Raw genomic sequence first — 15207 nt, forward strand, 5'->3', positions numbered from 1 at the left:
TATGTGCAAATGTGTCTGTGTCAACCTTTCAAATGCTGTTGAATCCAAAACATCAGCGGGTCTTTGGCTGCTCACTTCATGCACTTCTGTCTTTGTGACAGTCCAATGACATCACAGCTGTTTCCACCCCCAGTGTCTCAGGACTGGACACCTTTAAACATGTCGAGGATCAAACAGCCGTCCAGCTAAACACACATGAAACTATCAAAGCTGACAATCATTCCAATAACATCTAATGGTTCATATATATAGACACAGGATTAAGAGGAAATGGCTCTCAGCATCTGGCTGTGGGAACAAATGAGTCCCTGTTTGTGTTCAGATTGTGTGCATGTTTTAGACGTGTGTCACATGTAGAAACACAACAATCCCACAATGACACAAAGATTGGTTTGACACAACTGTGCAGCTGTAAGTTGTTTCTAATGATTCATTGAAGCTCTTCTAACATTCTGGAGACGATCAGTACATGAATCTGTTCAACACGACAACAATTTGACTTCAGTGTGAACGTTTGCCATTAAATAACCTTCTTCATCCAGCTGACAGCATCCTTCATCCTATGATATTAACAGTTCCTCCTGTTGATGACAAACCTCTGACATGATCTGCTTGAGGAGCTTTTTCATGTGAAGCTCTCTGAGCTCAGGGCTAAGTTGCTGTGTTTCATCTTTAAGAGCTGCTGCCTCCTCGCCGGACTTGTTCTTCTTCTCCTAATGACACCATTTCTGCTTCATATCTTTCACTGGGCCTAAAACAGATGAAGAGTAGATCTACTGCTGTTCACTGTTTGTGTCAATATGGAGAAATATGAACAGACAAACACAGCACACACTGTAAAAACTGTGATTTGGGTTAATTAGTATCTAATAGGAAAGTAATACTCAGTAAAAACATGTATGTGTTGTTTTAATTAAATCTAAGCAAAATTAAACATTTTTGAGATGTTCAGTTATTTAAATTTACACAATTTTGTTTGGGGTAAATTAAGCAATAGTTTGTTGAGCAGATTTAACAAAAATGTATGAGTACCGTGAAAAGTGAAGAAATCTAATAGATTTAACTGATGAAAGCATTTTCATTTCAATCATTCTACACTTCCGCCTGTAGTCCGTTGTGCCACGTGCAGGACACACACGCTTCAGCAGTGGATGATCTCCATTTTGTCCGAGGTAAGATTATCTTCATTTGTACGAATATACGACACGTTTTAAACAGTAACGTGTAGCAGTTTAGAGTAAAAGATCTAAACAGTATGATACGTCAAAATTAGATTAATAATGACCGCTGTAATGACAGTATCGTATTTTTACACAAAATGGCACGAAGTGGACTGCTAGCATAAGGTCACTTTCCAAGCCTTCACAGCTGTGTTACTTCAGAGCTTTGACTAACCACGTTTACCATATTAAGAAAATATATCAATGATGTATTTCGATGGGCTGTAGCCTCCCTCATTTACTTTTAGCATTTTATGAAAAAGTTTTGCACTCAGCAGTGAGTGATGTAGTTAAAATCATTTGTGCAGGATTTTGTCAGTCACAGTTTTTCAAAGCTTTTGTCTCCACGCAGTTTTTCAGTTGTGGTAATGAAGCTAAAGTGGCTCAGTCCAGCAAAATAACTGGTTTTCATTTTCATGCTGTCGGAGCCCCGTGACTTTACTGCAGGCACAGCTCACAGAGAGGGATGATGCAAGTTTCCAGTTAAACTTGGTCGTGTATCAGTGAGACCCACGCTCAGTCACGATGTTTCTGTAGAACGATCTTCAAGACAAAGGTACATTCAGGAAGTAATATAGTAATACGTGTTTAATCTGACATAAGTCTTTCATCATTTCTATGTTTAACACCCGATGGTGTTTGGATACAGAGATGACCTTGTGTAGATTAAAAGGACCTCTTTTCAAATATGGGAAGATATATACAGTATATAAATACACAAATAGTGTTATTTCATGTCATGATCTGTCACCAGATCGGTACAGAAAATAGAGTCTATCCCCTTTTTAATCTAATAAAGAGTTTCATTGTTTTATATGTGAACCTCACCTTTAAAAATTTTAGTATTAATTCAAATTTGTCTTTAACAATTTGTGTGTGTAAAATTGTTACTTTGGAGAGTGCGATTGTTATTAATGTTGTGTTCTTTTCAGTTCTTGGAAGATCCCTCAACTTAAATTCAGCTGATCAGTATGTAGACTATGCATTTTGAATAGGTTGTGATGGATGATTGTATTAAATTAAACTACTAGTTTTGAAATTGAAGCAGCAGAAAATGACTACGTTGACCCTACTTAATCTAACGTAACTCTGCCCATTTACATTTTATTCTAGGTTGAACGAGATAGAGCTCCATGTAATCACTGATGACCAAATGGAGAAGTTGGTTCTTCCATCGGGATCCCACCAACAGTAGAGGAGCTGCAAAGTGTTGTGAAGGATACCTTTGGGATTTCAAACGACTTCAGTCTTCAGTATTTTAAACCAAAATTTCAGGACTACTGTGAAGGTTGTTGGCATCACCCTGGTCATCCTGCCAGTTTTCGGCAGCCCCTCTGATCAACTGTCAACTGACTATGACTCATCATCCAATCCAGTTGTGTCCAATGCAGACTCTGCTGCAACCACATCTTCTCAGGACACCATTATTCTCAAAAGGCAGAAGTTCACAGAACGTTGTGAGCCGAAGCTGTTCCCCACAGTCTGCATATGAAACTGAAATGTACCTGGAAAGAGCCACCGAGGAGTATAAAAAGAGTGGAAATCTTCTGCCCACCTCCAAAGTAAAGACTGACATTCTCGAGAAGTTGGCTGAAACTGTATTTTCAATTATGGCCTATTCTTCCTATTATTTTGGGGCGAGCACTAGTGAAGAATCTCAGTGCATACAATCTAAATTAATCAGAAAAATGTTATATTATAAATTTTGTATATGTTTTATATTCCACAATAAAAACAATTACTGTTTGAATGTTGTCTTTGTGAAATTGATTCATTTTACTCAGAAAAGAAGTTAAATTAATTTGATTTTCTCTTACTATTCAGTCATTAATTATAAAGTTTAATTGGAAAATTAGTGAATCCAATTTGAGTTTTAATTAAAAACAAAAAGTTTTAATTTTTTTGTAATGGATATTTTAGTCATTTTTTACTAAACCTTTGCCAGATCGTTAGTAAATTCAAAGTAATTTTTCTCAGAGATTCATTTCAAATGAACTAATTTTTTGTTACAATTAGCAATTTTAACCTTCAATTTGAGATTTTGTCACTAAATTCAACACATATTTACAAGAGAATGTTAATAATATATATTATTGTTTTTTGTTGAAATTTAATTAACATTTTATCTAAATTTTACATAAATCACTTGAAATTAAAATCTACTTAAGTAAATTAAGTGTCACGTTGTTGCCATGGGTTTTTTAAGTAACCTCTAGTCACAGTTTTTACAGCACATACAGAGAAATGTAGACAGGATGTGCAGCCAGTGCAGTAAATGGTCTAAATATCAGCTCTTTAGAAAATGATCCTGATGAACATGAAACTAACATCCAATGAGAAACACAGCTTCCTTGTTTCATGTCCAATAACAATCAATGAAGAGCTAATAAAGAGCTATTCTATTGTAAAATGCTGAGATGATTATTAGACAGAACCCAGCGGCTCACCAAAAGCCTGCATTGAAAATCTATATGAAAGTAATCTATGCTCATATATGGCAAAATCCTTTAACTGTCACTGTGTTTTTCATCTGTGCTCTTGTTGGTTGGACAAGTTTCTAAATGACAAAGAGCTCAGTGGACTTTGCATCCATCAAATCCTGTTAGATGTTTGGATTGTTTTTCCTTCACAGCTTTGTGATGAAGGCTAAAGAACAGAGATATGAACTATTGCCAATATGAATCCTGATGCATGACGTGGGCATAGACCCACCAAAGCAACACTCAGCTCACCTCATTCCAGGCGCTTGTCTGCTGGAGACCATGAGCCTTGTTAGTCACACTTTAGCACCGTGGTAGGAAACAGCCTCCATCATTTCATTAGATCTGAATTTGGACTGTTTCCCTCTGGATGAACCAAGTCTGTCAAATCTATTGATCCAATACAAACTATCAAACACATTGGCTCACAGTCAGATTGGCTTTGTATGGATGGTGTAACAGGGGGCTGGGAAAGGATGCTGAAAGCTGAATATAATACAGAACAATAACAGGACATATAATAATGTAGCAAACATGATCTTCAACAGGCACACTTCTATTATTCATGATCACAAACACAAAGAACTTGTGCAGCCCTGATATCAGCCCTAATAAATGAGTGTGTTTGCCCAAAGATTGAAACAGCATCAACATGACAGCTGTAAGAAATCTTCTCTCAGCCTTGTTTGGCAGAAGATCCCTGCAACAAAGATTGTAGCTGAAAGATGACGTGTGTAAAGTTTGCTCTTTGGGAGGTTTGAGGCTGTTTTTAGACCTTTGATAGTTTCCAATCCAGTTCTGAAAGACAGAAATAAAAACAACATCATTAAGATCAGATCATGGAGCTGTTTCCTGCCTTGTTTCTATCTTCACATTACAAGACTTTACTACAATAAAGATGCTAACATGTATCTGTAGCAACAACATCATTGAATCTAGAACAACTGGAGCCAAACCAGTGGCCTCTGCTGGGATCACTGGTGAGCCAACACTTCCTTGTTGATGCAGATTTCAGGGCTTCCTTTTGCTCCTCCGTTATAACTGTTGTCTCTTCTCAACAAATGATGACACAAAGGAATCAGCAGTGACAAAGATGATGCTGAAGAGAAGCACACATTTCACACATATAACAGACCAGTCCAGTTACACACACCTCTGCTTGACATTAGGCCTCAAACAAAGACACAAAACACTAACTTGACTCTAAATAGAAGAAACGAGCAGCTTTTTCTGTTCTGTGCTTATTTATATTTGACACACATGCTTCTCTTTGTGCAAACACACATTGCACTATAAGGGTAACCTAGCACACAATGATTGGACAGCACAGTGATGATGCTGGGAGATCCTATACGCAGCAACACAGAAACACTGAGAACAAAACTTTAAACATTGATTATATTGAGATAAGCAGCCGACCCAGTCTAGATAAAGGCGAGCAGCTGGGACCGCTGCTGCACCAAAAACAGGTTTCAGTGTTTCCATGTGTGTGTGTGATGTCTTTACTTATACTGGTCAATAGACTTTAGTCAACACATCATTGAAAGGTGTTACACATGAAATAAAAACAGTGTTTCATCTTTATTCCTCTGAAGCAGCTGCATTATAACCAGTCTGCTCCTTTGTGGCCATTTAAAACAGCCTTAAATAACTGTTGTTATATTTGTTGCAGTTTCTGCTCCTCTTGGACAGACGACTCTTGAAAAGACATTTTTGAATTTCAACTTTTAACTGGATAAATATCAGATATATAAACGTCTGCAACAAACTGATTCCAGCTTCTACCTCATGATAGGAATGTTTTTGTGGCTCAAGATGACCTGATATCTTTCATGATGGAGACATTTGACACATGTTTCACATATTATAGACCAACAAGTTATTCATAGCAGTTTAAATACGGGGAGTCACTTTTGGGCCCAGCAGATAAAACAGAGCCCATATTTCCTTCTTTATTTAAGTGATGTGTGTCACAGATGTGACCTAGTAAAGTGTAGCTGAACATTAGTAACGTTATTAACACTCTCAGCTCGTCCTTGTTCCAGACCTGAAGATCCTCTTCTTTCATTCAGCAGCACCTTCAGGTCTCTGATGGTCCAGGGCTTGTTGTTGGGAAACAGCCCTGCTGGGATGACGGTGTCCTCACAGAAACAGTCAGTGATGCTGTTGATCTCCATCACAGAGCACGTCCCAGTCTGCAGTCTCAGTCCTGCAGGGCCTCGCTGGCTTCCTGACTCCACCCAGTCAACAACAGGAAGTGTTTGAAGTGCAGGAACAAACTGAGGCTGTGGTCAAACAGGAGTTTTTATCTCCTCGCTCTGACTCTCACTGCGGCCCTGCTGCTGTGTCAACATGTGTTTGTGCTAAACAATGATGGAAAGTGTTATAAATGACTTGTTGGCCTCTGATCTGTCACAAACAGCTGAAACGTGTCTCTCATGAGTCACATGAAGGTTTTTGACAGAAAGGACAAAAAGTAGCTGCAGTCAGTTTGTGTCATTTTTATATTTATTCATCTGGGAGAAAAATCTGAGGGACATTAAAATGTGTTTTTCAACAGAGACAAGAACATAAATATAACAGAACAGGTAAATGAACATATTTCAAGTAAACAGCTGGACTGATCAGGTCCAAACACACAGTGATAAACTTGTCAAACAGCTGTCATATCTTTATATATAAGCTCTTTATAAATCCTGTTCACTGCAGTCTGTTTACTAATAATGTCAAACTGTTAGAAACACAGAAACATCAGAATCGTCTTTGTTCACATAAACCTGTCTGGGATCCTTTGTTGTTCTTTTGATGCAGAGTTACATTATAAATATAAAGAGTTATTTCAGAGTCTCATCAGTTTTCCTACATGTCTTTATTGAACACATCAGCAGGGCTGAAGCTCTCATGTTAAACACACACTGATCTATGGACACGTTCATGTGTCACAGAACCAGGCTGTTATCGGCCCTGCACTAACATTATGTCACACACACTGAATGTAACAGTGACATCACACAATCAGCTGTGATTGTTTCACTGTCATCAAACTAGTCAACAGGAAGTAGAATCAATAGAAACCAATCATTTACTGACAGCATGTCTGATGGAAATAAGTGCAGATTATGTATGAAGTATAACTGCACACAGTAACTGTATTACAATAAGGACTTAACAGCGCCCTCTGCTGGAGTGTTTCAGTACTGCGTTAACTAGAATACACCACTGCAGCTCTGATGTCATCATCACTCCCTCCTCCACCCTCAGCAGTCCCAGCATGCTGCTGTGGTGCACCCCACCCTCACTCTACACCTGAGCCATAGACCACACCCTCCACCTCAATATACACCACAGTTTTCTCTGCTATGGAAATGAGATCAGGAGGAAATCATTATTATTATTATTGAATAAATGCTCACATTAATGTGGGCTTATTTGTTTCATATTAGAAACATTAGTTGAGTGTTTTTAGTATAAAATGGTGAAAGTCCCTCTTTTTGCTCCTCCCCTCATCTGTGGATGGACGGTGCTGTTACCGTGGTGACAGCTTGGATGTGTTTCAGTCCTGCCTGGTTATCACTGCAGGAATCTTTACTTTCACATTTATTACAGGTAATAACTCTGATTTTTCTGTGTATTATGAACTAAATGTATCCTGATACACACAGAGATGGATAAGCAGAGGTCACATGATGAAAGAACAAACATGGAGTCTTTGATTTATTTAGATATTTATTGATGAATGCAAACAAACCCTGACACTGAACCATCGTCTAGCTTTCACAGAACAAACCTGATCACATGACCTGCTGACCCAAACAGTGAAAAGCTCCATGGCAACAACAACAAACAGCCTCACATATGTTAACAGAGGCTGTTAGAAGCACAGAGTCTTTACAGTCTTTCTCCTGTTTGTACACAGATCTCTGCACATCTTCATCACAGTTACTCACAGACGTGCAGAGTGTGTGGATATCAAAGCTAAGTTTCCACCATGTTTGTAGTCTGTACTGGGACTCATGGAGCATCTCTCTATGAGCACTCAGTGCTTTAAACAGTGAGTCCCAGTTTAACCAGCAGCCTTCACACCACACATCACACAGACATGGAAACTTCAAACCCTCAGACTGAAGACACCATCAGAAATAAATAGATTGTGATGAAGATGAAGAACTGGAACAGTTTGCTGTGGTTTCTTCTGTTCCTGTCAGAAATAAGAGTCTGGCAGCACTTTGCTCTCCTTCCACATGTTTAAGGAGGAAGTGAAGAAGAGCGAGTGAGTCGTCTTCCTCTGTGGGCCCAACATCAGGCAGCAGCCACGGATTTTTAAAAACCCAGCACACTGCTTCAGAAACACTGAGTCCAGGTGACCAGAGTCATGTGATCAGTGAGGTCTTCACTCAGGACGTCACAGCTTCAGGACCTGATTCAGAGGTTTATAAGGACGTGGATCATTGGTGCTGATGTTGTGTGAGAGCTGGTGAACCATGGGGAACATAAATAACAACCAGGCCATCAGCAATTCTACCCCCAGCTCTAAAACCTACATAATACACTATACATATAGTTATATAGGTTATAGTATGTTATATATAAACGTAGCTGAAGCAGTTTAATTTGTAGCTTCACGCTGCACTTCATATGTTTGTCCACCAGATGGCAGCACAGAGGCCTGTGTTGGAAAGCTTTGAGTAATGAAGCGTTTTCAATCCAAGCTTCAGAAAGCTTCATGTGGTCATTGTTGGGTTCAATATTGAGGAGGGTTAGAGGAGGTAATCAACTTTCAAAATAACAACACTGATCCGGCCAGGTGGAGTCAAACGATGATTTAATGCACGCGTGGGGGGACCACCGCCGTACGCAGACAGCGCCGATCCCCAACTTACAGAGCATAAGCAGATGCTTTATATACCATCAGGGCTTAAATTTAATACGCCCCTTCAACGTCAATCAGATACAGGTCATACATAGGTTTCAAAACCACAAAGACTTTTAACACAGTTTAAAATAACATTGTCTCCGTCTCCACAGCAGATGCTTCCTGTCAGCCTTCTGACTTTCACTTCTCGTCTGGAACACCAGACCCACACCCTGCAAGAAACTGTTCCTCTGTTTGCAGAGACAATTTTGCAGTTGCAAGCAAACATGACTAACCTCTCACCTATAAATGAGTCTATCTACTGTGTGTGTGTGTGTGTGTGTGTGTGTGTGTGTGTGTGTGTGTGTGTGTGTGTGTGTGTGTGTGTGTGTGTGTGGCTCGACCTCACACGCGCTTTGTCTTATGAGAAGAGAGGCCAATTCTCATGTGCATAATAACCTAACTGAAACTATATCTGTAATATGTTGAATAAATGTTTTAATCAAATGAGTGCCCCTACTTCAAAGGTTAATAAAAAGATATAGATGACTAAAAGATAACAATGAATAACCTGGTTATTCAAATAGCATCCTCCCAACAGCTCCTCAAAGTACCTTTCACAAGCATGCTCTGCAAAAGCCTGCACTTCCTGTCTACTTTGGCACAGAGTGTACTCAGAGTTAGGCCTTTCAGAATCAGCACATACACATTTAAGATTATAACAAGCATTCAAAAGCATTTAAGATCATTGATTTAACTCAACAGTTTAACGTGGTTATAACTGCACCTGTAATAAAGGCTAATTGGGTACCAATATGTTTAAACATCTGAATGCAATATCAATGCTGTAGATTATGTTATTAATGTTAGTACTGCAATGGTAATGATGATGATTATCAACAATAGCAGTAAAATAGTTTCCCTAATCCCCACATCATCAAGGAAGCAACCAGGAAATATCTGCTGTGTGTAAAAACAGCAACACAAGAATCCAGAATGAAGACAAGAAACTCAAAGCTCACACACAAAACAGGTGGAGCTAATTTTGTGACGTGTTTGTGTAAAAACACCACAGAAGTGAATCATCAAAGTTTCCATGTGAGCTGATGATGCTGCTGCAGAGTTTCTGTGAACCTCCTGTGACCCCGCCTCCTCATACAGAGACATCTTATTGCTCTTCAAACTGCATCACGTGGACACATGTGATTGTGTATTGTAGTATTGATCCCAATGCTGGTATTAGTACTGGATCAATAACACTGGATGGATGCGTTCAGCATGGAGCCCCTGAGCTGTGTTACAGACAAACATGAAAACTGACAGGTCTGTGTCATTCACAGTCTGTAACACTTCTAAACAACAGAGGCTGACCCAAGTGCCTCAGAGCCAGGCACGCTCACATCACAGCTCTCTAAATAAGCCAGTTTCAAAATAAGAGCTGAAAGCTGTGTTTGGTTGTGTTAGCTTATTATTGTGGAGACTAACATTCAGTGATCATGTGTTCAGACTCATAATGATTACTCTCAGAAATCCTGATCTTTGTATTTACTGTGTGTTGGATCAATAACTGAGATTCATCGTATCACACAGCTGTGCTTCTGCTGCTGGTGATGTCAGCACATCTGGAACAATACGAGGTATCTGCTACCAGACTGAGCAGGACGTGAGACCTGTGGACTGTTTAAAGCTGTCCCTCCACAGCTCACTCAGACCTGATCCACACCTCAGTGATATTCTCTGACTTCCTCAGTAGAGACAGAAACCATTCAGATCTGGGACGATCAGCTGACTGATGATGTCACACAGACTGTGTTTTTCAGGAACAGGGATTCTGATGTGAGCCTGCTAGCTGACAGCAGACCTGATGAAACCACATGTTCACATCTGTGAGGACAGACTGGACTCTTTGACTGCACCTTGGTTCTCCTCAGAGGTCTGTACAGGAGCATGTCCACCCCCACTGAAGATCTCAGTCACTGTGAAACATAGAAAGCTGCTTGTGTAGCCTCTGCCTCACATGTAGATACAGCTACAGGTTTCTCTGTCAGTCAGACTGAAACAGTGTCCTGATGCTGCATCATTCAGCTCTGTGCCCCAGTCAGCATCACTGTGAGCTACCAGTGTCAGTGTTTCTGCCCTTTTCCTGTAACACTACACTCAGCACAGGCTCAGCTGCTATCCAGTGTTGGACTTTGGCTTCAGCTGCTGTGATAGATCCTCTAACATAGATCAGCTCTGCTACATGTTGTTAGATAAGTGCAGCTGCCTGTCATGTCCTGATGTTTCTCTGGCTCAGCAGCTTCTCCATCAGAGGTTCACATGGAGCTGATCCAGTATCTCCAGTAACTGTGTTCTGTGCCTCACTGGTTCATCCTTCTGTCTGTGTGACGTCAGTCAGACGTTGAAGTTAAACTCTGTAATCTTCACTGTGTCACAGAGTTCAGTGAGTCCCGTTATTCACAGTATCAATCAGATCATCAGAGAACAGCTGATCAGCAATCAGTGGTGCCAACAGCACCTCCTGTGGTGAGAGGATGCAATAATGCAATGTAGCATTTTTACACTCAACACTTCCAGTCATGAAACTGTCTGTTGGATCTGTTTGACGTTGCTTTCTTGTGTTGCTTTCTTGGTTAGAGTTCCTCACAAATGTCCAGATTATTCTTCTAATGAGGCGTCGACCATGTTTTCAGTTCTTTGGAAGAAAACATCGCCCTTTGCCATCCTTACTTTTCTTTGACTTCTTCAAATGCAGCTGAACTCCAGCTGGTATTTTATTGGACTTTGCAGCTGTTTCTGGTCATCAGTTCATTCCTGCAAACCTCTGAACCTGAACAACAATGATGCTGCATTGCTGGCTGATCCCAAAAGGTTGATTCTGTTCATCTGGACGTTTTCAGAAACACTGAGGAACACTGAGGAACCAGGATACCAGACTCCAAACCCAGGATAAAGAGTTTGAGTGAATGTGGTGTTGAAGGTGTGGAGGTGGATCAGAGTGTCAGAGGAGACTCTGTAGAAGGACAGAGTGCCAGCAGGACAGTCCACATACACTGCTGCTCTGTTAGAGACAGAGGAGGAGGAGGAGGAGGAGGAGATGGGTGTTCGACTGTTATTGTGCCAGACAGACTGAGGACCATCATTAGAGCAGTACAGACTCCAGGACTGATCATTGTGTCCAAACACACAGTCATCTCTGTCTCCTTTCCTTCTGATGCTTCTGTCACTCACTGATATACAAACTCTTCCTCTCCACTCGACCTCCCAGTAACAGCGACCAGTCAGACCATTTCTACACAGCAGCTGACGAACATCAAATCTGTCTGGATGATCAGGATATGACTGAACCTCCTCCACACGTGTCACCTTCCTGTTGTTGTCAGACAGTTGGAGCTTTGTGTTCACTGTGTTTGTGTCGATTGTGAGTTGACAGGAATCTGATGGAGAGAACAAACACAATCCAGCTGCAGTTATTGATCCATCATCTGTTCATTGATTGACACTTTGATGATGACTCCTGACATGATGAAGATGGTTGAATGTGTGCTGCTTTGTTTTCATGAATCCCATTAAAAACACACTTACACTTCCTCAGACCTGGTCTCAACCATCGGACTCCAGCAGGCTCCACCCTGAAAGGAGGAGGGGGGTCAGAGCAGCACAGTCAGCATGCACACATGGACATTACATGGCTCTCATACACACACTGTTACACACTGAGCTCAAAGCTCGGCTCCACTGTTTTATTCAAAGAAATCTACATTTATTTATCAGCACATTTAAAAACAGGTTGAGCCAAAGTGCTGCACAGAGTAGAGATAAAATAGGAAATCACTCGGCTCGATGTTTTTTATTTGCATCACTCCGTTTGCATTGCAGCATACATGAACATTACCTATATTTCAATATAATGTAAAAGCAGTCAAAACAAATAACATCAGAAAAAGGTGATGTTATTTGTTATATGTCACGGTGTCATTTCCGCTTCTTTCTCCCGTAACAACAGCCCGGCGCCGTGAGCAGTCGCCTTTTTTACGCTCGCTATCCCTGTACTTTGCACCATCTGCATGTGTCATCATGAAAGACATGAACATCCAGCGTAAAAACAAAGGAGACTGCTACCGGCTTTTTATCTGCCGATCGCCGTGCTACGGTTGCAAGAAAAAGAAGCAGAAATGACGTTCTCTACGCGTTGAGACTTTCCCCATCCGTCGACTAAATGCTTGATTGAAACTTCAATGCGACAGTGACACCAAGTAGAATTATAAATGTTACATAGCCCCAAACATGTATTTTTCAAAGCCTGCGGTGAAGAGAAAGGTTGGTGATGAGCACCGACAATTTCAGGAAAAGTGGGAAATGCAATATTTCTTTGTTGAGCACAGGGGCACCCCGACCTGTCTTATTTGCACAGAGAAAGTTGCGGTGTACAAGGAATACAATTTGAAACGTCATTACACAACTAGACATGCTGAGGTAGATGCAAAATACCAGGGAGATGAGAGAGCGAACCGGGTTGCCAGTCTTAAAACAGATCTACTGAGGCAGCAAGATTTCTTCAAGAAAGCAACCAAAGAGAATAATGCAGCAGTCGAAGCCACGTGGTTAGTGAGATGATTGCTAAAGCAGGGAAGCCATTCACAGAAGGTGAATTTGTCTAAAAGTGCATATTGCAGGCTGCAAATATAGTCTGTCCGGGAAAGAAAGGTTAGTTTAGCAACATCAGCCTTTCTGCCAACACCGCAGCAGATCACATTTCTGACCTGTCAAGTGATATTTATGACCAACTGTGTGAGAAAGCCAAATGTTTCAGTGTATACTCAGTCGCTCTTGATGAGACCACAGACATCACCGACACTGCCCAGCTCCCAATGTATGTCCGTGGTGTTGATGACAGTTTTGAAGTGATGGAGGAGCTGCTCACAGTAATTCCAATGCATGGCCAGACCACCGCTCAGCAGATATTTACAAGCTGTGTGATGCCATTGAGAATGTTGGTTTGCCATGGAAGAGGTTTGTTGGAATAACAACAGATGGAGCGCCATCAATGACAGGGAGGAAAAATGGACTGGTGGCACTTGTTCAAAAAAAACTGGAAGAGGAAGGCGTGGAGGAGGCCATTGCTCTGCACTGCATTATCCATCAGCAGGTCCTTTGCAGCAAATGCCTGAAGTTTGACAATGTGATGTCTATTGTTGTGAAATGCATCAACCAAATCAGATCCAGGGGCTTAAAGCACCGAAGGTTCTGTGCTTTTTTAGAGGAAATGGAGTCAGAATATGGGGATGTGCTCGACTTCACTGAGGTACGTTGGCTCAGCAGGGGAAATGTATTAAAGAGACTTTTTGAGTTGAGAGCAGAAGTGAAGCCTTCATGGAGAAGGATGGAGTTAGTGTTCCTGTGCTAACTGATCCCAAATGGCTCATGGACTTAGCTTTTCTTGTTGATATAACACATGAGCTTAATGTACTGAACAAGACGTTACAAGGCCAGGGGCAACTTGTCAGTGCTGCCTATGACAACGTGAGAGCATTCTCCACAAAACTTGCGCTCTGGAAAGTTCAGCTCTCTCAGACAAACCTTTGCCATTTCCCAGCATGCAAGGCACTCGTGGATGCAGGCACACCATTCAGTGCTGACAAGTATGTTTGAGGCTACAGGAGGAATTTGATCACAGATTTGCTGACTTCAAGACACACAGAGCCACCTTTCAAATTTTTGCGGACCCCTTCTCCTTTGATGTGCAAGATGCCCCTTCTGTGCTTCAAATGGAGCTCATTGAGCTGCAGTGCAACTCTGAACTCAAAGCAAAGTTCAGGGAGGTGAGTGGAAAAGCAGACAAGCTTGGACAATTTTTGAGAGAATTGAGCCCTAGTTTCCCTCGGCTTTCCCGAATGTTCAAGCGGACCATGTGCCTTTTTGGTAGCACATACTTGTGCGAAAAGCTCTTCTCCACTTTGAACTTCAATAAGTCCAAGTACAGGTCCAGACTTACGGATGATCATCTTCAAGACATACTGAGGGTCGCAACTGCTTCCTCCCTCAGGCCAAATCTGGCTCGGCTATGCGAGAGGAAACGCTGCCAGGTCTCTAGCAGCAAGGAGTAGAGAAGAGAAGCCATGTTCAGAAGAACAGTTCATTTTCTACAGTGTTCCATTCATGTTCAGAAGAAGGTTATAGAACTGTTAATACAGACATTTCAATCTAAATACAGCAGATATAGAAGACTGAAAAAACACATAAGTTCACTGACTAAAAATATCTTATTATTATTTTATTTATGTATTAGATTGATTTATTTTCTTATTAATTCTTAATTTGTTAATTAATTTCTTAATTTGTTTTCATATTTTGTGTTAAAAAATAAAAATAAAGAGATTTGAGAACATTGGAATTTTTTAACCATGCCTTTCTTGTGGAAAACCGAATGCGGCCCAGCCTCACCCAGACTCTGCCTGCAGCGGCCCCCAGCTAAATTGAGTTTGGTGTCCCACACCATAAATCAGTAAGAGAGGGTACGACCTCTCTCATGGCCCCAAGTGGTGTGTGCATGCCAGAGCACTCTGGAAGGCACACACAGTCTTTACAGACTACTCAGGATCAAACCTCTATCATCATGCAATCGATTATTAAACTAGGCATATATAAGTAAATA

At 41.0% G+C, this 15207-nt stretch overlaps 1 protein-coding gene across 9 annotated transcripts in view; it reads right to left on the bottom strand.

Moving 5' to 3' along the window:
• LOC148105978 (protein NLRC3-like) overlaps window positions 1-15207 on the bottom strand; it is a 663817-nt gene that overhangs the window by 171374 nt on the left and 477236 nt on the right. The gene's annotated exons all lie outside the window — the stretch shown is intronic.

Source organism: Neolamprologus brichardi, chromosome 3 (assembly GCF_056152115.1).
Source record: "Neolamprologus brichardi isolate AB-2024 chromosome 3, ASM5615211v1, whole genome shotgun sequence".
NCBI lineage: Eukaryota > Metazoa > Chordata > Actinopteri > Cichliformes > Cichlidae > Neolamprologus > Neolamprologus brichardi.